Here is a 27,350-nt window from a genome sequence, read left to right on the forward strand (position 1 = left end):
ATAGGAGGCAGTATTATAGTAGTTATATTCTTGTATATAGGAGCAGTATTATAGTAGATATATTCTTGTATATAGGAGCAGTATTATAGTAGTTATATTCTTGTATATAGGGGGCAGTATTATAGTAGATATATTCTTGTATATAGGAGGCAGTATTATAGTAGTTATATTCTTGTATATAGGAGGCAGTATTATAGTAGTTATATTCTTGTATATAGGAGCAGTATTATAGTAGTTATATTCTTGTATATAGGGGCAGTATTATAGTAGTTATATTCTTGTGTATAGGAGCAGTATTATAGTAGTTATATTCTTGTATATAGGGGAAGTATTATAGTAGTTATATTCTTGTGTATAGGAGCAGTATTATAGTAGTTATATTCTTGTATATAGGAGGCAGTATTATAGTAGTTATATTCTTGTATATAGGAGCAGTATTATAGTAGTTATATTCTTGTATATAGGAGTAGTATTATAGTAGTTATATTCTTGTATATAGGAGGCAGTATTATAGTAGATATATTCTTGTATATAGGAGCAGTATTATAGTAGATATATTCTTGTATATAGGAGCAGTATTATAGTAGTTATATTCTTGTATATAGGAGCAGTATTATAGTAGTTATATTCTTGTATATAGGAGCAGTATTATAGTAGTTATATTCTTGTATATAGGAGCAGTTGTTACGCCGAGCGCTCCGGGTCCCCGCTCCTCCCCGGAGCGCTCGCTACACTTCCCTCACTGCAGCGCCCCGGTCGGTTCCACGGACCCGGGGCGCTGCGTTACCACCTCCGGCCGGGATGCGATCCGCGATGCGGGTAGCGCCCGCTCGCGATGCGCACCCCGGCTCCCGTACCTGACTCGCTCCCCGTCAGTTCTGTCCCGGCGCGCGCGGCCCCGCTCCCTAGGGCGCGCGCGCGCCGGGTCTTTGCGATTTAAAGGGCCACTGCACCGCTGATTGGTGCAGTGGTTCCAATTAGTGTTTACACCTGTGCACTTCCCTATATCACCTCACTTCCCCTTCACTCCCTCGCCGGATCTTGTTGCCCTAGTGCCAGTGAAAGCGTTCCTTGTGTGTTCCTTGCCTGTGATTCCAGACCTTCTGCCGTTGCCCCTGACTACGATCCTTGCTGCCAGCCCCGACCTTCTGCTACGTCCGACCTTGCTTCTGTCTACTCCCTTGTACCGCGCCTATCTTCAGCAGCCAGAGAGGTTGAGCCGTTGCTAGGGGATACGACCTGGTCACTACCGCCGCAGCAAGACCATCCCGCTTTGCGGCGGGCTCTGGTGAAAACCAGTAGTGACTTAGAACCGATCCTCTAGCACGGTCCACGCCAATCCCTCTCTGGCACAGAGGATCCACCACCTGCCAGCCGGCATCGTGACAGTAGATCCGGCCATGGATCCCGCTGAAGTTCCTCTGCCAGTTGTCGCTGACCTCACCACGGTGGTCGCCCAGCAGTCACAACAGATTGCGCAACAAGGCCAACAGCTGTCTCAACTGACTGTTATGCTACAACAGTTACTACCACAGCTCCAGCAATCATCTCCTCCGCCAGCTCCTGTACCTCCTCCGCAGCGAGTGGCCGCTTCTGGAATACGACTATCCTTGCCGGATAAATTTGATGGGGACTCTAAGTTTTGCCGTGGCTTTCTTTCCCAATGTTCATTACACTTGGAGATGATGTCGGACCAGTTCCCCACTGAAAGGTCTAAGGTGGCTTTCGTAGTCAGCCTGCTGTCTGGAAAAGCCCTGGCTTGGGCCACACCGCTCTGGGACCGCAATGACCCCGTCACTGCCTCTGTACACTCCTTCTTCTCGGAAATTCGAAGTGTCTTTGAGGAACCTGCCCGAGCCTCTTCTGCTGAGACTGCCCTGTTGAACCTGGTCCAGGGTAATTCTTCCGTTGGCGAGTATGCCGTACAGTTCCGTACCCTTGCTTCAGAATTATCCTGGAATAATGAGGCACTCTGCGCGACCTTTAAAAAAGGCCTATCCAGCAACATTAAAGATGTTCTGGCCGCACGAGAAGTCCCTGCTAACCTACATGAACTCATCCATCTTGCCACTCGCATTGACATGCGTTTTTCCGAACGGCGTCAGGAGCTCCGCCAGGATATGGACTCTGTTCGCACGAGGCGTTTCTTCTCCCCGGCTCCTCTCTCCTCTGGTCCCCTGCAACCTGTTCCTGTGCCTCCCGCCGTGGAGGCTATGCAGGTCGACCGGTCTCGCCTGACACCCCAAGAGAGGACACGACGCCGCATGGAGAATCTCTGCCTGTACTGTGCTAGTACCGAACACTTCCTGAAGGATTGTCCTATCCGTCCTCCCCGCCTGGAAAGACGTCCGCTGACTCCGCACAAAGGTGAGACAGTCCTTGATGTCTACTCTGCTTCTCCACGTCTTACTGTGCCTGTGCGGATGTCTGCCTCTGCCTTCTCCTTCTCTGCTGTGGCCTTCTTGGACTCTGGATCTGCAGGAAATTTTATCTTGGCCTCTCTCGTCAACAGGTTCAACATCCCGGTGACCAGTCTCGCCAGACCCCTCTACATCAATTGTGTAAACAATGAAAGATTGGACTGTACTATACGTTTCCGCACGGAGCCCCTTCTAATGTGCATCGGATCTCATCACGAGAGGATTGAACTGTTGGTCCTCCCCAATTGCACTTCTGAAATCCTTCTTGGACTTCCCTGGCTTCAACTCCATTCCCCAATCCTGGATTGGTCCACTGGGGAGATCAAGAGTTGGGGGCCCTCTTGTTCCAAGGACTGCTTAAAACCGGTTCCCAGTAAACCCTGCCGTGTCCCTGTGCTTCCTCATGTAACCGGTCTCCCTAAGGCCTATATGGACTTTGCGGACGTTTTTTGCAAAAAACAAGCTGAGACTCTACCTCCTCACAGGCCTTATGATTGTCCCATTGACCTCCTCCCGGGCACTACTCCACCCCGGGGCAGAATCTATCCTCTGTCCGTCCCAGAGACTCTTGCCATGTCTGAATACGTCCAAGAAAATTTAAAAAAGGGCTTTATCCGTAAATCCTCCTCTCCTGCCGGAGCCGGATTTTTCTTTGTGTCCAAAAAAGATGGCTCTCTACGTCCTTGCATTGACTACCGCGGTCTTAATAAAATCACGGTTAAGAACCGCTACCCCCTACCCCTCATCTCTGAACTCTTTGATCGTCTCCAAGGTGCCCATATTTTTACCAAACTGGACTTAAGAGGTGCTTATAATCTCATCCGCATCAGAGAGGGGGATGAATGGAAAACGGCATTTAACACCAGAGATGGACACTTTGAGTATCTGGTCATGCCCTTTGGTCTATGCAACGCCCCTGCCGTCTTCCAAGACTTTGTTAATGAAATTTTTCGTGATCTCCTATACTCCTGTGTTGTTGTATATCTGGACGATATCCTGATTTTTTCTGCCAATCTTGAAGAACACCGCCAGCATGTCCGTATGGTTCTTCAGAGACTTCGTGATAATCAACTCTATGCCAAAATAGAGAAATGTCTGTTTGAATGCCAATCTCTTCCTTTTCTAGGATATTTGGTCTCTGGCCAGGGACTACAAATGGACCCAGATAAACTCTCTGCCGTCTTAGATTGGCCACGCCCCTCCGGACTCCGTGCCATCCAACGTTTTTTGGGGTTCGCCAATTATTACAGGCAATTTATTCCACATTTTTCTACCATTGTGGCTCCTATTGTGGCTTTAACAAAAAAAAATGCCGATCCCAAGTCTTGGCCTCCTCAAGCGGAAGACGCCTTTAAACGACTCAAGTCTGCCTTTTCTTCGGCTCCCGTGCTCTCCAGACCTGATCCATCTAAACCCTTCCTATTGGAGGTTGATGCCTCCTCAGTGGGAGCTGGAGCTGTCCTTCTACAAAAAAACTCTTCCGGGCATGCTGTTACTTGTGGTTTTTTTTCCAGGACCTTCTCTCCGGCGGAGAGGAACTACTCCATCGGGGATCGAGAGCTTCTAGCCATTAAATTAGCACTTGAGGAATGGAGGCATCTGCTGGAGGGATCAAGATTTCCAGTTATTATTTACACCGATCACAAAAACCTCTCCTACCTCCAGTCTGCCCAACGGCTGAATCCTCGTCAGGCCAGGTGGTCTCTGTTCTTTGCCCGATTTAATTTTGAAATTCACTTTCGGCCTGCTGATAAGAACATTAGGGCCGATGCTCTCTCTCGTTCCTCAGATGCCTCTGAAATTGAACTCTCTCCTCAACACATCATTCCTCCTGACTGCCTGATTTCCACTTCTCCAGCCTCCATCAGGCAAACTCCTCCAGGAAAGACCTTTGTTTCTCCACGCCAACGCCTTGGGATCCTCAAATGGGGTCACTCCTCCCATCTCGCAGGTCATGCGGGCATTAAGAAATCTGTGCAACTCATCTCTCGCTTCTATTGGTGGCCGACTCTAGAGACTGATGTGGTGGACTTTGTGCGAGCCTGCACTATCTGTGCCCGGGATAAGACTCCTCGCCAGAAGCCCGCTGGTTTTCTTCATCCTCTACCTGTCCCCGAACAACCTTGGTCTCTGATTGGTATGGATTTTATTACTGACTTACCCCCATCCCATGGCAACACTGTTATTTGGGTGGTCGTTGATCGATTCTCCAAAATGGCACATTTCATCCCTCTTCCTGGTCTTCCTTCAGCGCCTCAGCTGGCTAAACAATTTTTTGTACACATTTTTCGTCTTCACGGGTTGCCTACACAGATCGTCTCGGATAGAGGCGTCCAATTTGTGTCTAAATTCTGGAGGGCTCTCTGTAAACAACTCAAGATTAAATTAAATTTTTCTTCTGCATACCATCCTCAATCCAATGGACAAGTAGAGAGAATTAACCAGATCTTGGGTGACTATTTACGACATTTTGTTTCCTCCCGCCAGGATGACTGGGCAGATCTTCTACCTTGGGCCGAATTCTCGTATAATTTCAGAATCTCTGAATCTTCCTCCAAATCTCCGTTTTTCGTGGTGTACGGCCGTCACCCTCTTCCCCCCCTCCCTACCCCCTTGCCCTCTGGTCTGCCCGCTGTGGATGAAATTTCTCGTGATCTTTCCACCATATGGAAAGAGACCCAAAATTCTCTCTTACAGGCTTCTTCTCGCATGAAGAGATTCGCAGATAAGAAAAGAAGAGCTCCTCCCATTTTTTCCCCTGGAGACAAGGTATGGCTCTCCGCTAAATATGTCCGTTTCCGTGTCCCGAGCTATAAGTTGGGACCACGCTATCTTGGTCCTTTTAAAGTTTTGTGTCAAATTAATCCTGTCTCTTACAAACTTCTTCTTCCTCCTTCTCTTCGTATCCCTAATGCCTTTCACGTCTCTCTTCTTAAACCTCTCATCCTCAACCGTTTTTCTCCTAGATCTGTTCCTCCCACTCCTGTTTCCGGCTCCTCGGACATCTTCTCTGTCAAAGAGATCTTGGCCTCTAAGAAGGTCAGAGGAAAAACTTTTTTTTTAGTGGATTGGGAGGGTTGTGGTCCAGAAGAGAGGTCCTGGGAACCTGAGGACAATATCCTGGACAAAAGTCTGATCCTCAGGTTCTCAGGCCCCAAGAAGAGGGGGAGACCCAAGGGGGGGGGTACTGTTACGCCGAGCGCTCCGGGTCCCCGCTCCTCCCCGGAGCGCTCGCTACACTTCCCTCACTGCAGCGCCCCGGTCGGTTCCACGGACCCGGGGCGCTGCGTTACCACCTCCGGCCGGGATGCGATCCGCGATGCGGGTAGCGCCCGCTCGCGATGCGCACCCCGGCTCCCGTACCTGACTCGCTCCCCGTCAGTTCTGTCCCGGCGCGCGCGGCCCCGCTCCCTAGGGCGCGCGCGCGCCGGGTCTTTGCGATTTAAAGGGCCACTGCACCGCTGATTGGTGCAGTGGTTCCAATTAGTGTTTACACCTGTGCACTTCCCTATATCACCTCACTTCCCCTTCACTCCCTCGCCGGATCTTGTTGCCCTAGTGCCAGTGAAAGCGTTCCTTGTGTGTTCCTTGCCTGTGATTCCAGACCTTCTGCCGTTGCCCCTGACTACGATCCTTGCTGCCAGCCCCGACCTTCTGCTACGTCCGACCTTGCTTCTGTCTACTCCCTTGTACCGCGCCTATCTTCAGCAGCCAGAGAGGTTGAGCCGTTGCTAGGGGATACGACCTGGTCACTACCGCCGCAGCAAGACCATCCCGCTTTGCGGCGGGCTCTGGTGAAAACCAGTAGTGACTTAGAACCGATCCTCTAGCACGGTCCACGCCAATCCCTCTCTGGCACAGAGGATCCACCACCTGCCAGCCGGCATCGTGACAGCAGTATTATAGTAGTTATATTCTTGTATATAGAGGCAGTATTATAGTAGTTATATTCTTGTATATAGGAGGCAGTATTATAGTAGTTATATTCTTGTATATAGGAGTAGTATTATAGTAGTTATATTCTTGTATATAGGAGGCAGTATTCTAGATTATTTTGTTTTGTCTGTAAGGATTGGTATAATGGAAGTTTCTGTTCTATGGTAAGTTGCCCTTTAAGTAAACTTCCTTTTAGGAAGGGAAACACTTAGACATACTGTACATTGTGACACCATGAACCCAATGTTCTTCATTTTAGGAAATGTTTTCAGACCCATCTATCAATGAGTAAACATGTATGATACATACATATATATATATATATATATATATATATATATATATACACACAGATTGGACTTTTATACTGGTGATATCATATGTATGTGGTAATCCCGGATTTACAGACGGTGTCTCTATAGGCCACTTATCCTGCGTCTGCCCTGAATGCCGTAACTCATCGTTGGTTCCAGCAGTGACACAACGTACGAGACAAACAGCAGAGATGTGATGTATCCCGTGTGTGTAAATAATGACTTATCGCTGACTCTCTCAATGTTTGGGACGAACGGAGAAGATGTCCGGCTGTTATGTTCTTTTCCTCAGATTTACGTATATATATATATATATGAATGTCCAGTTATTAAATAATTGCGCCACATTTACAGCTCCTGCTACGTTGTTTCTCCAGTCACATGACACATCAGTGAAAGATTTATGATCAGGTGAAGCAGGGGGTTGTGTGCAGCACATAACACTACATGAGCAATAAAATAGGTCATAAAAATAATTATAAAATATTTATTGAAATATTAAAATTAAGTTAAAGGGGTACTCCAGTGGAAAACTTTTTTTTTTTTTTTTTTTTTTAATCAACTGGCTGGTGCCAGAAAGTTAAACAGATTTGTAAATGACTTCTATTAAAAAAAAATCAATCTTCATCCTTCCAGTACTTATTAGCTGCTGAACACTACAGAGGAAATTATTTTCTTCTTGGAACACAGAGCTCTCTGCTGACATCCCGAGCACAGTGCTCTCTGCTGACATCTCTGTCTATTTTAAGAACTGTCCAGAGTAGCAGAAAATCCCCATAGAAAACGTATGCTGCTCTGGACAGTTCCTGAAATGGACAGAGATGGCAGCGGAGAGCACTGTGCTCGGGATGTCAGCAGAGAGCTCTGTGTTCCAAAAAGAAAAATAATTTCCTCTGTAGTATTATGCAGCTAATAAGTACTGGAAGATTTAAGATTTTTTTTTAATAGAAGTCATTTACAAATCTGTTTAACTTCCTGGCACCAGTTGGTTTAAAAAAAAAAAAAAAAAAAACGTTTTCCACCGGAGTACCCCTTTAATTATATATCCCCTCAAAGTGTATTGCCCTGTACGGCCTCTTCTAATTGACATTGTTCTGATGTGGACTGTTCCCCGACCCAATACTTTTTGTGATTTGCATTGTTATGGCTTCTTACTATACCTGAAGTCGGGGTTTGTTCTCTTTGGCTTTTTGTGCCTTATTGTTTATTTCTGCCGATCTGACCTACATGGTGGGTCCTTAGATTTTGCCCTATCATTGTATTGTCGTTTTTCCCTTGTATTGTATTGAAAAATTTACTTTAAAGGAGTACTCCGCTGCTCAGCGTTTGGAACAAACTGTTCCTGACGTCATAGCCCCGCCCCCTCACGATGTCACGTCCCGCCCCCTCAATGCAAGTCTATGGGAGGGGGCGTCACGCCCCCTCCCATAGACTTGCATTGAGGGGGCGGGGCGTGACATCATGAGGAGGCAGGGCTATGACATCACAGGCTCCCGCCGCCGGCTCCAGCATTGGGAAAAGTTTGTTCCAAATGCTGAGCAGCGGAGTACTCCTTTAATAAAAATTTACAGTTGAATGTTTTTATTTTATTTTAATATATATATATATATATATATATATATATATATATATATATATATAATCTCCATTGTATACCATATTACGGCGATATCCTGTAACTACTTGGAAACTATCAATAAGTTGCTGTTGATTGATCTATTATTGATATTATGTGTTCATGTTAGTTTTTTGCATACATAATGAATGATGTCCACTCTGCTGTGTATCGGTTTTAGGTGTTATTAACTCCAGAAATGTTTCTTTATATAGTGCAGCATAGGCTATTATTAGAGAATAATGTAGAGGTGCTTGTGTATACCTTATGCTTACCCCTTTTAGCTGATGTGGCAGGCATGAGTTTTCAGCCATAGTGATTCAAATTCAATCGCTGAAATGATTTCCTAATGCTGCCTATATTTCACATGAATCCCCTGGATTTGCAGAGAGAAGGTGTGGAGTCTGATCACTGCACTTGGTCATCCAATTAGACTGCTGGAGCTGAAGGTCACCCAGGTGAACTGATTAGACTCATTTGGCCTCTATCACCTATGTCCGGCATCTGATGCTAGAATTGATTCCATTCAGTTGAATAGGACAGTTCACATTCATCCGGTGTCTCACTTTGGACGCGGGATGATTGGACTTGCAGGACCGGCACTGGACCAGCGTTCAGAAAAAAATGGACGCCGGTTGCTACACAACTGATGACAACTGATGCATTGAGATTTAGGCTGGGATTACTTATGCTGGACACCGGACATACGTAATCCTTGCCTAAGTGGGTTGGGGTCAGTTCACATTATGTGCAGTTTTGATGCATTTTTGTTTGTAGAGAAAAAAATGTCCTATAAGAAAGTAATGGATATTTAAATGATGATATACATATATGTATGTTTATATATATATATATATATATTTTTTTTTATTTTTATATATATATATATATATATATATATAAATATATATGTGTAAATATATATATATATATATGTAGATAGATGGTAAAAAATCCTATAGAGGTCAGTATTTATTTTTTTATTTATTAATACTTTTTATTTATTTTCATTTTTAAAGAGTACATTTAAAATTTTGTAGACTATAATAACAAAAAACAAAAAAAAGTATCTATTCGTTTTTGTTGTCGTGGTACTGACCTGTAGAGTGGTTACCACGTCTTTGTTATTGCAGAGTAGATGCTGTTAAAACCCCAAAACTAGACATGTGCAATTCGTTTCGGAATGAATACTAAACTTAACGAATTTTCCCGTTTTCGGGTGTTCGTTACAATCCGAATGCACGAAAAAAAAAAAAAAAATATTTCCGAAAAAGAATACGAATACGAATATACAGTTAACGAATGCATTCATTATCAGTAAACCGAATGTAAGGAATGAATTAAATTTTTATCATTGGGTTTATCTGAGGAAAACTTGTCTTCCTACACAGAGAAAACTGCGAAAATGGTGAAAACAACAAGAATCCTAAGGTAATACCTGCTATTTATTACAAAAGAGGATCAGCAAGTGAAACTAATGTGCATTTCATTTAGTAACGAATGCTAAATTTAACGAATTTTACAGATATAACGAAAGATCCGAATTAACGAATGCATCCAAAAATTAAATACATTTTCGCGGATGCATCCGAAAACCAAATATGACGAATGCACAGCATTCCAAATATTCACGAAACCGAAAATTTTTAAGAAATGAAAACGAACAAAACGAAAAAAACGAAATTTTGGGTTCTGCACATGTCTACCAAAAACTCAAAACAAAAAGGGAGAATTGAATTTTTCTTTATTTTATTTTTAAAACTGTCTTTTTTTTGCTTCACATTACATTATGTTGCACTTGGTCAGTACAATAAAAATAAAAAATGAAGTGTGATGGGAAGTGATTAAAAGGGTTGTCTCCTGAGGACCAATGGGTGGGATGGCTGATGTGTGAGAGGGAGAAAAGTGACCTCACACTTACAAACAAGGAATTATGGGATTTGCAGTTTGAGGGAACGAACTCCAACAGGAAATACTAGTTCACAAACAGCTAGCCGCAGTGTTATGGTAATCTCACGCCATTTAGCCCCCATGACAAGCGCGAATCCTTCCTAAGCATGTCCATTACTGTCTGCCAGATAAGTACTAAAATCTCCTGATGGTGGAGAACCCCTTTAAGGAATGAAGGAAGTAGTGGTTGTCATCAAAATCTGCAAATGGAGACACCTTCCAGCAACGAGCTTTGATCCCTGACATATGGACGGGGCTTCAATATGTGGGAGGGGCTTAAATCTGTGACATGTGGGAGGGGCTTCAAGCTGTGACATGTGGGAGGGGCTTCAATCTGTGACATGTGGGAGGGGCTTCAAGCTGTGACATGTGGGAGGGGCTTAAAGCTGTGACATGTGGGAGAGACTTCACTCTGTGACATGTGGGAGGGGCTTCAATCTGTGACATGTGGGAGGGGCTTCAATCTCTGATATGTGGGAGGGGATTCAATCTGTGACATGTGGGAGGGGCTTCAATCTGTGACATGTGGGTGGGGCTTCAATCTGTGACATGTGGGAGGGGCTTCAATCTGTGACATGTGAGAGGGGCTTCAATCTGTGACATGTGGGGGGGGGGCTTCAATCTGTGTCATGTGGGAGGGGCTTCAATCTGTGACATGTGGGAGGGGCTTCAATCTGTGACATGTGAGAGGGGCTTCAATCTGCGACATGTGGGAGTGGCTTCAATCTTTGACATGTAAGAGGGGCTTCAATCTGTAACATGTGGGAGGGGCTTCAATCTCTGACATGTGGGAGGGGCTTCGATCTGTGACATGTGAGAGGGGCTAAAATCTGTGACATGTGGGAGGGGCTTCAATCTGTGACATGTGAGAAGGGCTTCAACCTGTGTCATGTGGGAGGGGCTTCAATCTGTGACATGTGGGAGGGGCTTCAATCTGTGACATCTGGGAGGGGCTTCAATCTGTGACATGTGGGAGGGGTTTCAATCTGTGACATGTGAAAGGGGATTTCATCTGACATGGGGGAGGGGCTTCAATCAGTGACATGTGGGAGGGGCTTCAATCTGCGACATGTTGGAGGGGCTTCAATATGTGACATGTAAGAGGGGCTTCAATCTGTGACATGTGGGAGGGGATTCAATCTGTGACATGTAAGAGGGGCTTCAATCTGTGACATGTGGGAGGGGCTGCAATCTGTGACTGTGACATGTGGGAGGGGCTTCAATCTGTGACATGAGAGGGGCTTCAATCTGCGACATGTGGGAGGGGCTTCAATCTTTGACATGTAAGAGGGGCTTCAATCTGTAACATGTGGGAGGGGCTTCAATCTCTGACATGTGGGAGGGGCTTCGATCTGTGACATGTGAGAGGGGCTAAAATCTGTGACATGTGGGAGGGGCTTCAATCTGTGACATGTGAGAAGGGCTTCAACCTGTGTCATGTGGGAGGGGCTTCAATCTGTGACATGTGGGAGGGGCTTCAATCTGTGACATCTGGGAGGGGCTTCAATCTGTGACATGTGGGGGGGGTTTCAATCTGTGACATGTGAAAGGGGATTTCATCTGACATGGGGGAGGGGCTTCAATCAGTGACATGTGGGAGGGGCTTCAATCTGCGACATGTTGGAGGGGCTTCAATATGTGACATGTAAGAGGGGCTTCAATCTGTGATATGTGGGAGGGGCTTCAATCTGTGACATGTGGGAGGGGATTCAATCTGTGACATGTGGGAGGGGCTTCAATCTGTGACATGTGAGAGGGGCTTCAATCTGTGACATGTGAGAGGGGCTTCAATCTGTGACATGTGAGAGGGGCTTCAATTTGTGACATGTAAGAGGGGCTTCAATCTGTAACATGTGGGAGGGGCTTCGATCTGTGACATGTGAGAGGGGCTAAAATCTGTGACATTTGGGAGGGGCTAAAATCTGTGACATGAGAGAGGGGCTTCAACCTGTGACATGTGAGAGGGGCTTCAATCTGACATGTGGGAGGGGCTTCAATTTGTGACATGTGGGAGGGGCTTCAATCTGTGAAATGTGGGAGGGGCTTCAACCTCTGATATGTGGGAGGGGCTTCAATCTGAGACATGTGGGTGGGGCTTCAATCTGTGACATGTGGGTGGGGCTTCAATCTGTGACATGTGGGTGGGGCTTCAATCTGTGACATGTGAGAGGTGCTTCAATCTGTGACATGTGGGAGGTGCTTCAATCTGCGACATGTGGGAGGGGCTTCAATTTGCGACATGTAAGAGGGGCTTCAATCTGTGACATGTAAGAGGGGCTTCAATCTGTGACATGTGGGAGGGGCTTCAATCTCTGACATGTGGGAGGGGCTTCAATCTCTGACATGTGAGAGGGGCTAAAATCTGTGACATGTGGGAGGGGCTAACTTCTGTGACATGGGAGAGGGGCTTGAATCTGTGACATGTAAGAGGGGCTTCAATCTGTGATATGTGGGTGGGGCTTCAATCTGTGATATGTGGGAGGGGCTTCAATCTGTGACATGTAAGAGGGGCTTCAATCTGTGACATGTGGGAGGGGCTTCAATCTGCGACATGTGGGAGGGGCTTCAATATGTGACATGTAAGAGGGGCTTCAATATGTGACATGTAAGAGGGGCTTCAATCTGTGACATGTGGGAGGGGCTTCAATCTGTGACATATGGGAGGAGCTTCAATCTGTGACATGTAAGAGGGGCTTCAATCTGTTATATGTGGGAGGGGCTTCAATCTGTGACATGTGGGAGGGGCTCCAATCTGTGACATGTTAGAGGGGCTTCAATCTGAAAAATGTGAGGGGGTTTAATCTGTGGCATATTAAAGGGGCTTCGGTCTGTGGCATGTGGGAGGGGCTTCAATCTGTGACATGTGGGAGGGGCTTCAATCTGTGACATGTGAGAGGGGCTTTAGTCTGTGGCATGTGGGAGGGGCTTTAATCTGTGAAATGTGAGAGGGGCTTAAATCTGTGACATGTGGGAGGAGCTTTGTGGTGGCCCAGTACAGGAGTTGCCCCCTGTACCATTGCTGCTCTATTCAGTGACTCCTGGGCCCCCCTTTTGTCTGTGTTCCCTAAGTAGTTAACTACCATCTGTGTTATCTATTGTAATGTATATAACTTGTCATATACCTTTAAGTAATGTGTTGTAACCATGGAAGGTACCAGTGACCATATGACCTACAGGGTGACCTATGGGGCCCCTCCAGAGTCTCCCCCATATAAACCCTGGGAGGAGCTAGCTCAGTCTCTTAGTGCAGTAAAGTCCTGAGAGAGTGTCCGGTGTCCTGAGGAGGCCTAAAGCCGACACCGCAGCCACAAGTCCACTGCCCCACAGGTCAAAACCTGGTAAACTACAAGCGTGGTGAAGTCTGTCTAGTCAGTCCCAGTCAAGTCAGTCAAGATTAATCTGTGTCAATCAGCGTTGTCCTGCATCAAATTATCCAAGTCCACTACAAGTCCCAGTGAGCCATAAGGTCTCTGAAGTCACTGGCCACCTCCTTGGGCCCTGGCTGAACTGTATGGACTATTCCACCTGTCTACCTAGGTAAAGCTGCCGTTGTTCCGTACTTGGCGTCGGAGTCATTATTTGCCCCGTGCCTAGCCCAGGATCCAGCGGTATACCTTCGGGCGGTGTCAGAGGTTGAACCACGCCCTGGCGTCACAAATACAAGGGGTTAATTCCATCTGCCCTCAACACACCCTCACCACAGCTTCAATCTGTGACATGTGGGAGGGGCTTCAATCTGTGACATGTGGGAGGGGCTTCAATGGTAGAAAAACCCAAATGTAAAGCACAGTTTTTCAGCCACATGAAACCTCAGAAATGGCGTCAAGTCTGTATAGTGTGACGGAGCGATGTCTCCTGTTCTGCTATGTGCCGGTTATCACCACTTGCCGAGGAACCATTTTTGAACACAACAACACTAGGCGGCATGTTCCTTGTCCTACTGTGAGCATGCTGTGTGGCCTAAACGTACTACCATGGCTGCAGCGTCTCCAGACTTGTCTCCCATTGGGCGCATCTAGGATGTCATTGGTGGCAATTGTAAATGGAGCGGCCTGTAGTGGATCTTGATGATTTGCGCATCCAAGTACATTCAGCGTGGCAGAACCTTCCTCAGGCAACTGATAATATCCTCAATGATGGGAGGCCAAGGCATCTAAGTGCATATATTCCTTTATACTTAATAGATTGAGAGCTTTTACATTTTTTGTTCCTGCAAAACTACAACTCCCAGCATGCCCGGACAGCCAAATGCTGGGAGTTGTAGTTTTGCAACAGTTGGAGGCATTCTGGTGTCTTGGCTTTCCAGGCCTTTTTGCACTCTCCTTTTTTCATGCATTCAATACTTTTTCCCTGTGTCATTTCACATTATTACACATAACTTTATTTGTGATATTATTATAAAGGAGTGGTTCTGCAGGTGGTGACCACAGACCACTTCTCAGTTCCTATGCTTCCTGGGTGATGTTTTGGTCACTTTTGAATGCTGCCGGTGCTTTCACTCTAGTGGTAGCATGAGACGGAGTCTACAACCCCCACAAGTGGCTCAGGTAGTGCCGCTCATCCAGGATGGCACATCAATGCGAGCTGTGGCAAGAAGGTTTGCTGTGGCTGTCAGCAACACCAAATATCAGGGACCAAAGTATAAATTTACAACAACATATTAATCTTTATTGAAAATAACATATAAAAACAGGTAAAAACTTATAGAGGATGGCAAGATGGTAGCATAGGAGAAAGAATGGGAGGACGAGAGGAGGTGATATATCCAGGAGGAAGGTATATAAGAGCATACAAAGGTTAAAACAGTACATGTATAGTCTGATAATAAATGCTGCCAGCTCAAGCACAAAATAGTGAACCTAATGAGAAAGTACATCAATGCATGGCAGAAAAATAAGCATATACAAGTACATGTAAAACATGAGAAAGAACAAAGAAAGTCATCATAATAATAATGCACCCTGCCTGAATACCTGTCACCTCCACCTCGAACGCACGTTTTCGCACACTGCTTCTTCAGAGGGTGTCAAGTTTGTCAGCGTAGTGTCCAGAGCATGGAGGAGCTACCAGGAGACAGGCCAGTACATCAGGAGACGTGGAGGAGGACATAGGAGGGCAACAACCCAGCAGCAGGACCGCTACCTCCGCCTTTGTGCAAGGAGGAGCAGGAGGAGCACTGCCAGAGCCCTGCAAAATGACCTCCAGCAGGCCACAAGTGTGCATGTGTCCACTCAACTGGTCAGAAACAGACTCCATGAGGGTGGTAAGAGGGCCCGACGTCCACAGGTTTGTGCTTACAGCCTAACACTGTGCAGGACGTTTGGCATTTGCCAGAGAACACCAAGATTGGCAAATTCACCAATGGAGCCCCCTGGGCTCTTCACTGATGAAAGCAGGTTCACACTGAGCACATATGACAGAGTCTGGAGACGCAGTGGAGAACGTTCTGCTGCCTGCAACATCCTCCAGCATGACCGGTTTGGCGGTGGGTCAGTAATATTGTGGGGTGTCATTTCTTTGGGGGGCCGCACAGCCCTCCATGTGCTTGCCAGAGGTAGCCTGACTGCCATTAGGTACCGAGATGTGATCCTCAGACCCCTTGTGAGACCATATGCTGGTGCGGTTGGCCCTGGGTTCCTCCTAATACAAGACAATGCTAGACCTCATGTGGCTGGAGTGTGTCAGCAGTTCCTACAAGAGGAAGGCATTGATGCTATGGACTGGCCGCCCGTTCCCCTGAATCCGATTGAGCACATCTGGGATGTCTCGCTCCATCCACCACAGACTGTCCAGGAGTTGGCGGATGCTTTAGTCCAGGTCTGGGAGGACATCCCTCAGGAGACCATCCTCCACCTCATCAGGATCATGCCCAGGCATTGTAGGTAGGTCATACGGGCACGTGGAGGCCACACACACTACTGAGCCTCATTGGGACTTGTATTAAGGACATTACATAAAGTTGGATCAGCCTGTAGTGTGGTTTTCCAATGTGATTTTGAGTGTGACTCCATATCCAGACCTCCATGGGTTGATACATTTGATTTCCATTGATAATTTTTGTGTGATTTTGTTGTCAGCGCATTCAACTATGTAAAGACGAAAGTATTTCATACGATTAGTTCATTCAGATCTAGGAGGTGTTATCTTAGTGTTCACTTTATTTTTTTGAGCAGTGTATATATATATATATATATATATATATATATATACACCGTATTTATCGGCGTATAACACGCACTTTTTAGGCTAAAATTTTTAGCCTAAAGTCTGTGTGCGTGTTATACGCCGATACACCCCCAGGAAAGGCAGGGGGAGAGAGGCCGTCGCTGCCTGCTTCTCTCCCCCTGCCTTTCCTGGGGTCTAGAGCGCTGCTGTCAGCCCTTTTCACCCCCTGGTTATCGGCGCCGCTGCCCGTTCTGTGCCCGTTGCTGTGCACGGCGCGGCGCATGACGTCAGTGCGCCGCGCCGTTCAGCGCATAGCAATGACGCCGGGGACGCACGACGGAGGCCTGGAGCAGCGGAGCAGCGCGGACCGGACTCAGGTAATTATGCCACCGGGGATGGGGGGAGGCAACGGGGCAGCGGCGCCGGCAATGGGTGCCGCTGCCCCTTCTCTCCCCCTGGCTGTCGGCGCCGCTTCTCTCTCCCTGGCTATCGGCGCCGGCAATGGGGCGCCGGTACCGATAGTCAGGGGGACAGAACGGGCAGCGGCGCCGATAACCAGGGGGTGAGAAGGGCCGACAGCAGCGCTCTAGACCCCAGGAAAGACAGGGGGAGAGAAGCGGGCAGCGACGGCCTCTCTCCCCCTGCCTTTCCTGGGGGTATATCGGGGTATACACGTGCACACACGCACCCTCATTTTATCATGGATATTTGGGTAAAAAACTTTTTTTACCCAAATATCCTTGGTAAAATGAGGGTGCGTGTTATAGGTCGGTGCGTGGTATACCCCGATAAATACGGTATATGGATTACTTGGGTTGTCACCAAATTTCGTGTCAATAGCTCGTGGAAATATATTTAGTGATGTATTTGATACTTATTTAACCCGCTCTACGTGTCATGTAGAGTCCTCGGACTCCTGAACGCCAATTCTGCCCAGTACTGTAGCGGTATTACCAGTCATCCCCTATGGCGGCACATTTACTATTCTATTACGGTGATGGTGCGTATTGTATATATCTCCCAGCTTTGTCTAGTTGCAAAGATTTGGAGACTTATACTGAACCCTGCCTAAATATGGTTCACGTTATAAACCCCCCAACAAGGAAGAAGATTTACCGTAAAGGTGATACCATTAGTCATTGCCGGGACACCTGTCACGCACGAGGGGTTAAATCCAGATTACAGGAGTGGAAAGGCCCAAGGAGGGAGGCGTTGTAACAGGCTTGTCATGATAATTATAGATTTTGGATGATTCCTAAAATTGTGTCAGATAGAACAAGCTCCGACAGACCCCGAGCTACTGGTAGAGAGGCAGAAGTTGGCAGCTGCCGTGCCTCCCCCCCCCCCCCCCCTGTCCCCCCCGTCCCTGTGCACACAGATATACTTATGACACGGGATACAGTATATACTCAGGACATGCTGGGGATCTCCATTGTATCCTCTAGGCCAGTGTTTCCCAACCAGGGTGCCTCCAGCTGTTGCAAAACTACAACTCCCAGCATGCCCGGACAGCCAAAGGCTGTCCGGGCATGCTGGGAGTTGTAGTTTTGCAACAGCAGTCAGAGGATTCATGGGAAATATAGGCAGCATAAGAGAATCATATATATATACTAGCTGAGTACCCGGTGTTGCCCGGTTTTTCCTTCCTAATCCTTGTTGGGGAGGAAAATCTACAAAGGAGGAAGCTTTTGACTTCATATCCGTCCTCTTGTATTGTTGTCATATCCCAACCCCATATCCCGTCCCCATATCCCGTCCTCATATCTCAACATCATATCCCATCCCTATATCTCGACCTTATCTCCTGTCCTCTTATCCCGTCATCATATCTCGATCTTACATCTCGACCTCCTATCCCATCCTCATATTCCGTCCTCATATCTCAACCTCATATCCCAACCTCCTATCTCGACCTCATTTCCCGTCCTCATATCGCGACCTCATATCCCAACCCCATATCCCCATATTTCCATATCCCACCCTCATATTCTGTCCTCAGGTGGGACTGATTTGTGATGAAGATATTGTAAGCTGAAAATAGAAGGGGGCGTGGCTTTGTGGGACTGGGTGTGATTTGCAAGCCAGACCGATGCACAAAAAGGGTAGATAATAAAAGGGGTGGGGCTTAAACTGTGGGCTTGTCTTTGTGAGATGGGGTGTGTCTTGCAAGCCGGATTGACACATTCACCAGGAGATGCAGAGCGGAGCTTGTGTAGTAAGGTTCTGGAAGTCTCATATACTTGCATGGGATGTGAAACAAAAACCCGTCTTTTATATAAGGGTGTAGGTAAGGGTTAATGTAACTATCATATATTTTTATTTGAAATATAAGTAATATGTTTACCAGGTATTGTTGAAATATCTCCAGCCGTACGGAAGTTATGTGGGAACATACATTTCCCATAGATTTGCATGAGACTTTAAACAAAACCCCGACCCTCACAAATGGGGGTAGTTAAGGGTTAAATTAACTATCCTCTATTTTAAGTGGACATATAAGTAACATGTGACCAAGTATTATCAAAATATCTCGAGCCGTTTGGAAGTTATGCAGTAACATATATTTCCCATAGACTTGTATGGGACTTTAAACAAAAACCCCGACCCTGGCAAATGGGGGTGAGTAAGGGTTAAATCACCTATCCTATGTTTGTTGGTGACATATAAGTAACATGTGGCCAAGTTTCATGTTAATATCTTTAGCAGTTTGGACGTGATGCTGGAACATACACACATACATACATATCTATACATACACACATACACACACACACATACATACACACACACATACATACCTACATACAAACACACATACATACATACACACACACATACACACACACATACACACACATACATACATACACACATACATACACACACACATACACACACACACATACACACACACACATACATACCTACATACAAACACATATACATACATACACACACATACATACATACACACACATACATACATACACACACACACATACATACCTACATACAAACACATACATACACACATGCATACACACATACATACATAAATACACTCATACATACATGCACACATACATACATACATACACACACACATATACATACTCTCATACATACACACATACATACATACATACACACACACATACATACATACACTCATACATACACACACATATTTATATACCCACACACATACACACACACACACATATATGCATACACACATACATACATACACACACACATATACATACTCTCATACATACACACACACACATACATACATACACTCATACATACACACACATATTTATATACCCACACACATACACACACACACACATATATACATACACACATACATACACACACACTGGCCCTGATTTACTAATGTGAACCCGAGTGTTTTTGTCGGTTTAGCGCCTAATATTCTGTTGCACGATGTATGCAACAGTGTGTGCGGCCAAAAAAACACGGCTTTTTGAAAACTCTCCGAGTGTTTAGTAAAATACACCAAATGGGCGTATTTGCAAGGAAATGGGGCGTGTTCCAGAGTAAAAAAAAAAATTTGGGAGCTAAACGTAAAAAAGAGGGAAAACCTATACCGGGGATACTGTGTTGCACAGCCGAGAAGAGCCCGTCCCTTTCAAATACGCTGCGGAAAACCCGCAAAAACAAAAGAGCGTGTGAACGCACCCTAACAGTATAAAAAGGGAGGCAGTCCTGCTAGACTAGGTAAGAGTAAAAGATATATGGTCAAAAATTAGAAAAAAGAGAAAGAGAAAGACAAAACGTGTCTAAAATAGCATAAAATAGTGACATTTATTTAGAAACTGATGTGAGGTCTGCGGCAGGGCCCTTGTCGCAGACTGGTCACTAGATAAAATGTTTACAATGGTATAAAATACTAAAAATATAAAATATAAACAGTGATATTGCACTGAGACAATGAAAGTGCGGCAATGGGACAGTGCAAACAGTATCTGTTTAGTTATACTGTAAATCATATTATAAGATGAAAGTGCATGGCAAAAAGTTATTAATCCAATAGGGCAATTTTCAGTAGCTCTGGAGCCTCCCAGATTGGGGCCCACTATAAACGTTTTTAGGTGCAGAGATACAGGCGATGCCCCCTCTACCCCGGCGGCACGGGGACTGAATGCAAGAGGGCAATCGCTATACAGTTCAGACACTTAGTGCCTCTTACCGGCTACAGTGTGCACGGTCAGATGTGTGCGGCTGTGCTTGCGATCCGGATGCACGTCCCTCTGTTCCGGCGGCACGGGTGAAATGTAGGAGGAGTGATAGGATCCGGTGCTGGGGGTCGGAGATGATGGCTGGGAAGCAGTGTGTGGCAGCGCTGCGAAGCCTAGTGATCGTAGCAGCGTATGGCAGCGCTGGAAGTATCCTCTCTACCCCGACGGCACGGGGAGCAGGTGAGAGGGTAGGTGAGGACCGGCAATGCGGTAACCATTGTCTCAGATGATGTGCAGGGTTGTCTTAACACAAGACGCGTTTCGGGGAGCTGCATCCCCTTTTTCAATGGTGGCGCTTCAGGAAGACTGTAGTCTTCCTGAACCTCCACCATTGAAAAAAGGATTTCAATGGTGGGTGCCGAATGCAAGATTGCGGGGGTTCCCAGCGGCAGGACCCCCGCGATCAGACATCTTATCCCCTATCCTTTGGATAGGGGGATAAGATGTCTTAGGGCCGGAGTACCCCTTTAACAAGCTGGTGGTTGATTTTGTGCCCTTTAGGATAAGTCTCCACTTGTTTGTTCGTTTTTCTGGCAGTTTTTGGAAAATCCATTATGGATCCACTTCTGACTTGGGCTCAAAAACTGCAGTGGCTGTTTTCCAAAAACTGCCAGAAAAAAAAAACAAGTGGAGACGTAGCCTTAGTCAGCCCTTCTTTACATGTACTATTGCTGTAAACTTTAAAATGAATTTTGACTAGTGATGGATATGTTGTTTGTTATGGCTTTGAACATAGTGATTTTCTATAAACGTCCTCTCTTCTCAATAGGGTCTCCAAGTCTGCATTTTTTATTATTTTTTTTTAAACCCGAGTTTGTGCGACCCAACAATATTCCGTGCGACAGAAAAAACCCGACACTTGCGACACAATAGTAAATAAGGCGAGAAAAATAATGGAGGAAAAGCAAAAACACTCCAAAACAAAACAACTCTCCGGTCTTAGTAAATGAGGGCCATTGAGTTTTATACATATATATATATATATATATATATATATATATATATATATATATAGATACATATAGGTCCAGACGTATAGGGGGAGATTTATCAAAACCCATCCAAAGGAAAAGTTGCTGAGTTGCCCATAGCAACCAATCAGATTGCTTCTTTCATTTTGCAGAGGCCTTGTTAAAAATGAAAGCAGCGATCTGATTGGTTGCTATGGGCAACTCAGAAACTTTTCCTCTGGACAGGTTTTGATAAATCTCCCTCATAGTATAGCCCAGTGTTTTCCATCCAGGGTTCCCCATGCTATTGCAAAACTACAACTCCCAGCATACCGTTGTATGTCCGGGCATGGTGGGAGTTGTAGTTTTACAACAGCTGGAGGCACCCTGGTTGAAAAACACCGCTCTAGGATATGATCAATTGCTCCGGCCTAAATACAATGGGGGAGATTTATCAAAACCTGTCTATAGGAAAAGTTGCTGAGTTGCCCATAGCAACCAATCAGATCGCTACTTTCATTTTTCAGAGGCCTTTTTAAAAGTGAAACAAGCGATCTGATTGGTTGCTATGGGCAACTCAGCAACGTCATAACAGGCACATGGCTCCCTGTAGACCAGTGTTCCCCAACCTGTAGCTCTCCAGCTGTTACTAAACGACAGCTCCCAATATGGCTGACAGTGAACACATAGCAATACCACACAGTGCCTGCATTATATTATGTCTATAGAAGAATACCATACAGTAGCAATATACTACTGCTATATAATGCCTACATGATACTACCAAAGAGTGGACACATAGCAATACCACACAGTGCCTGCATTATATTATACAATGTCTATAGAAGAATACCTTACAGTAGCAATATACTACTGCTATATAATGCCTACATGATACTACCAAAGAGTGAACACATAGCAATACCACACAGTGCCTGCATTATATTATACAATGTCTATAGAAGAATACCGTACAGTAGCAATATACTACTGCTATATAATGCCTACATGATACTACCAAAGAGTGAACACATAGCAATACCACACAGTGCCTGCATTATATTATACAATGTCTATAGAAGAATACCATACAGTAGCAATATACTACTGCTATATAATGCCTACATGATACTACCAAAGAGTGAACACATAGCAATACCGCACAGTGCCTGCATTATATTATACAATGTCTATAGAAGAATACCATACAGTAGCAATATACTACTGCTATATAATGCCTACATGATACTACCAAAGAGTGAACACATAGCAATGCTATACCGCGCCTTCATTGTCATTTCATGCACTCCATAATACAATGGCTAAATGCATACAGAAGATGATACTGTCATAGAGTGCCTCTATATTACTAATGCTATACAGTGTATTCATTGTAACCACGCAATGTCTATATAATAATACCATCCAATGGAACAATGCACACAGTAGATGATACTGTCATAGACTGTCATAGAGTGTCTACTTACACATGGACCATACAGTGTCTACATAATACACAATATAATATCACATAACATATTACATATAACATAACACAATACAGTGTTTTCTTTATAATAATGACATTCAGTGCCTAAACAATAGTGCCATACAGTATCCACATCATAGTGCCATACAGTGCCCACATCATAGTTCAATACAGTGAACACATTATAGTGCCCTACAGGGCCCACATCAGCATCATACAGTGCCCACATCATGGTGCCGTACAGTGCCTACATAACAGTGCCATACAGTGTCTACATCGTAGTGCCATACAGTGCCTATATGATAGTGCCATACAGTGCTCATATCATAGTGCCATATAGTGCCCATATCGCAGTACCATATAGTGCCCATATAATGGTGCTATATAGTGCCCACATATTATGATACATTGCCCACATCATAGTGCCATACTGCACCCACATCATAGTGCCATACAGTGCTCATATCATAGTGCCATATAGTGCCCATGTAATGGTTCCATATAGTGCCCATATCGCAGTGCCATATAGTGCCCATATAATGGTGCTATATAGTGCCCACATATTACGATACATTGCCCACATCATAGTGCCATACTGCACCCACATCATAGTGCAGTACAGTGCCCACAAAACAGTGCCGTACTGTGCACATATCACAGTGCCCACATCATAGCACCATATAGAACGTACCGACAGTGCCTACAGAACAGCACTAGAGAGTGCCAACATAATAATGCCATACAGTGCAAACATATTAGTACCACACAGCGCCATGGCATAAATAAATACTACCCATTAGGTAGAGGGGGCACGCAGTGGTGTTCGGGGGAATCTGGTAAAGTGTGAGAGCTCCCTAAAGCAGTGGTCTTCAACCTGCGGACCTCCAGATGTTGCAAAACTACAACTCCCAGCATGCCCGGACAGCCGTTGGCTGTCCGGGCATGCTGGGAATTGTAGTTTTGCAACATCTGGAGGTCCACAGGTTGGAGACCACTGCCCTATAGTATGACCCAAGGTGTGATAAATGTTGCTCTCTAAGATTTGTGGCGTATATCTTCCCTGGAAGGGTTAATTGCAGGCTCTACGTTCCCGCTGCACGCCGCTTCTGGTCTTACGGGAAAACAGATGCGTTTGTTATTCAGTAGTGGGCACGGCGCCCAGCAGCAAGCATGGGTAATTGAGCGCTAACATAAGGCTGCATGGGCACACATGTAGCGGCATTATTCATTTACAGCAGGGGCTGAATCATCCCGCAGAAGACTGAGCCCTTCTAATCCGGGACTGAACCGCGCTGGGGCCCCCGCCGCCCCCGGGGATGATGGGAGTGGTGACGGGAGGTGAAAAGGTTACCACCCTGTGACCGTGCCAACCTGCCAGTTATGTAACAACAACCTGTGCCAAGAGATCACCTACAGCCGGGGTCTCCTCCAGATGTTGCAAAACTACAACTCCCAACATGCCCGGACAGCCGTTGGAGGCATTCTGATTGAGAAACATTACCACTGCTGGGAGTTGTAGTTTTGCAACAGCTGGAAACACTGGTATTCACAGTGTGGCTGTGCATGTGTATCTAAGCCTTTCCTGTGTGATGCTGTCTGCAAGGGTACTGTATCTAAGCCTATCCTGTGTGATACTGTCTGCTAGGGCAGTGTATCTCAGCCTATCCTGTGTAATACGGTCTGCTAGGGTACCGTATCTATGCCTATCCTGTGTGATACTGTCTGCTAGGGCAGTGTATCTCAGCCTATCCTGTGTGATACGGTCTGCTAGGGTACCGTATCAATGCCTATCCTGTGTGATACTGTCGCTAGGGAAGTGTATCTTAGCCTATCCTGTGTGATACTGTCTGCTAGGGCAGTGCATCTAAACCTATACTGTGTGATACTGTCTGCAAGGGTACTGTATCTAAGCCTATCCTGTGTGATACCGTCTGCTAGTGCAGTGTATCTAAGCCTATACTGTGTGATACTGTCTACTAGGGTACTGTATTTAAGCCTATCCTGTGTGATACTGTCTGCTAGTGCAGTGTATCTAAGCCTATACTGTGTGATACTGTCTGCTAGGGTACTGTATCTAAGCCTTTCCTGTGTGATACTGCCTGCTAAGGTACTGTATCTAAGCCTATCCTGTGTGATACTGTCTGCTAGCGTACTGTAACTAAGCCTATCCTGTGATACTGTCTGCTAGGGCAGTGTATCTAAGTGTGGCAGTGGGGTGTGATGAGGGCAGATGTTGTTACCCTAGGGGCAGATGGCATTAACCCCTTGTATTCGTGACGCCAGGGCATGATTTAGCCTAAAACCACCTGAAGGTATACTGCTGGATCCTGGGCTAGGCACGGGGGGCAATAATGACTCTGATGCCAAGTTACAGATAACGGTAGCTTTACTGAGGGTAGAGAGATGGCAAAGTCTATACAGTTCAGCCAGTGCTCAAGGAGGTGACCAGTGATACAGAGACCTTAAGGACTTGCTGGGACTTGTAGTAGGACTGGACAATTGAATGCAGACCACGCTGACTTGACAGATGACAGGGACTGACTTGACTCATAAAGCTGGGACTTTATCTTACTTGACTTGATGGCGGCTGCAGGACTGGACTTTGAGGTCTCCAACATTCTGGACACACAGACTAGACAAGACTGCACTGGACCTCAGCAGAAGAGAGAGAAGCTCCACACAGGGGTTATATGGGGGAGACTAGCAGGGAGCCCATAGATCACTGTATGGGGGAGACTAGCAGGGAGCCCATAGGTCACTCTTGGGGTCACCTGATCACTGGTACCTCCTGGGTAACAATCACATGACATATCACATGGTATAACTCTTAAAGCAACATTACATTTATAACACTTTACATGGTAAAACATATTTACAATGGGGAAACAAGTGCAGGGGCCCTGGGGACACTGAAGGAGGCTGCCTGACAGGACAGCAGGAGCACGGGGTAACACCTCCCGTACTGGGACACCACATAAGCCTATCCTGATACTGTCTGCCAGGGCACTGTATCTAAGCCTTTCCTGTGGGATATTGTCTGCTTGGACAGTGTATCTAAGCCTATTCTCTGTGATACTGTCTGCAAAGCTGTGTATCTAAGCCTATCCTGTGGGATATAGTTTGCTAGGACAGTGTATCTAATCCTATCCTGTGTGATACTGTCTGCAGAGCTGTGTATCTAAGCCTGTCATGTGTGATGAGATTTAGTCTCTCTTTCCCTATTACTTGTGATCTAGTCTGTTAAATCTGTAGAGATATGGGGGGCAGGTCGCATCCCCTCCTCTGTGAGACATCATAGCAGACAGTCTATCCTCTACCTCAGAGACAACTGAACATTAGGGGTGGAGCCTGCAGAAGGGAAAACTGGTGAAAAAAAGTGATATACAATTCTAACCACTCCACTATCCTACGCCACCAGGAAATGACCCCTGTGTACAGTAATGACAGCATTACTTATGTACTATATGGTAGCATTACCTATGTGTACAGTATGACAGCATTATTCATTTCCTGTATGGTGGCATTAGATATGTGCACAATATTGGCAGCATTATTGATGTACTGTATGGTAGCATTAGATATGCAACAGTAATGTCAGGATTATTTTTGTGCTATATGGTGGCATAAGCTATGTGTACAGTATGACAGCATTATTTATTTACTGTATGGTAGCATTAAATATGTGTACAGCAATGAGAGCATTATTTATGTACTGTATGTCGGCATTAGATAAGTGTACAGTAATGGTAGCATTATTTATGTACTATATGGTGGCATTAGATATGTGTACAGTATGACAGCATTATTTATGTACTATGTGGTGGCATTAGATATGTGTACAGTAATAGTAGCATTATTTATGTACTATATGGTGGCATTAGATATGTGTACAGTAATGGTAGCATTATTTATGTACTGTATGGCGGCATTAGAAATGTGTACAGTAATGGCAGCAATATTTATGTACAATGTTGTGGCATTAGTTGTATATAGTATAACATTAATATATATGTACTATATGTGGCATTAGTTATGTGTACAGTAATGGTAGCATAATTTATGTACTGTATGGCGGCATTAGATATGTGTGCAGTAATGACAGCATTATTTATGTACTGTATGGCAGCATTAGATATGTATACAGAAATGGTAGCATTATTTATGTACTGTATGGCAGCATTAGATATGTGTACAGTAATGACAGCATTATTTATGTACTATATGGTGGCATTAGATATGTGTG

General features: G+C 45.4%; 1 protein-coding gene across 4 annotated transcripts in view; it reads left to right on the forward strand.

The window, feature by feature from the left end:
- Positions 1-27,350, forward strand: part of WNT6 (Wnt family member 6) — a 123,452-nt gene that overhangs the window by 22,234 nt on the left and 73,868 nt on the right. Inside the window, exon 1 of one of the 4 annotated variants that reach the window (XM_056535501.1) lies at positions 24,326-24,453. The exons of 2 other annotated variants lie outside the window; for them this stretch is intronic. The gene's annotated coding sequence lies outside the window, so the exon portion shown is untranslated. Of the gene's footprint in view, positions 1-24,325; positions 24,454-27,350 lie in introns of those variants that run through there. One more of the 4 variants, XM_056535504.1, reaches the window with a different exon arrangement.

Source organism: Hyla sarda, chromosome 8 (assembly GCF_029499605.1).
Source record: "Hyla sarda isolate aHylSar1 chromosome 8, aHylSar1.hap1, whole genome shotgun sequence".
Classification (NCBI taxonomy): Eukaryota; Metazoa; Chordata; class Amphibia; order Anura; family Hylidae; genus Hyla; species Hyla sarda.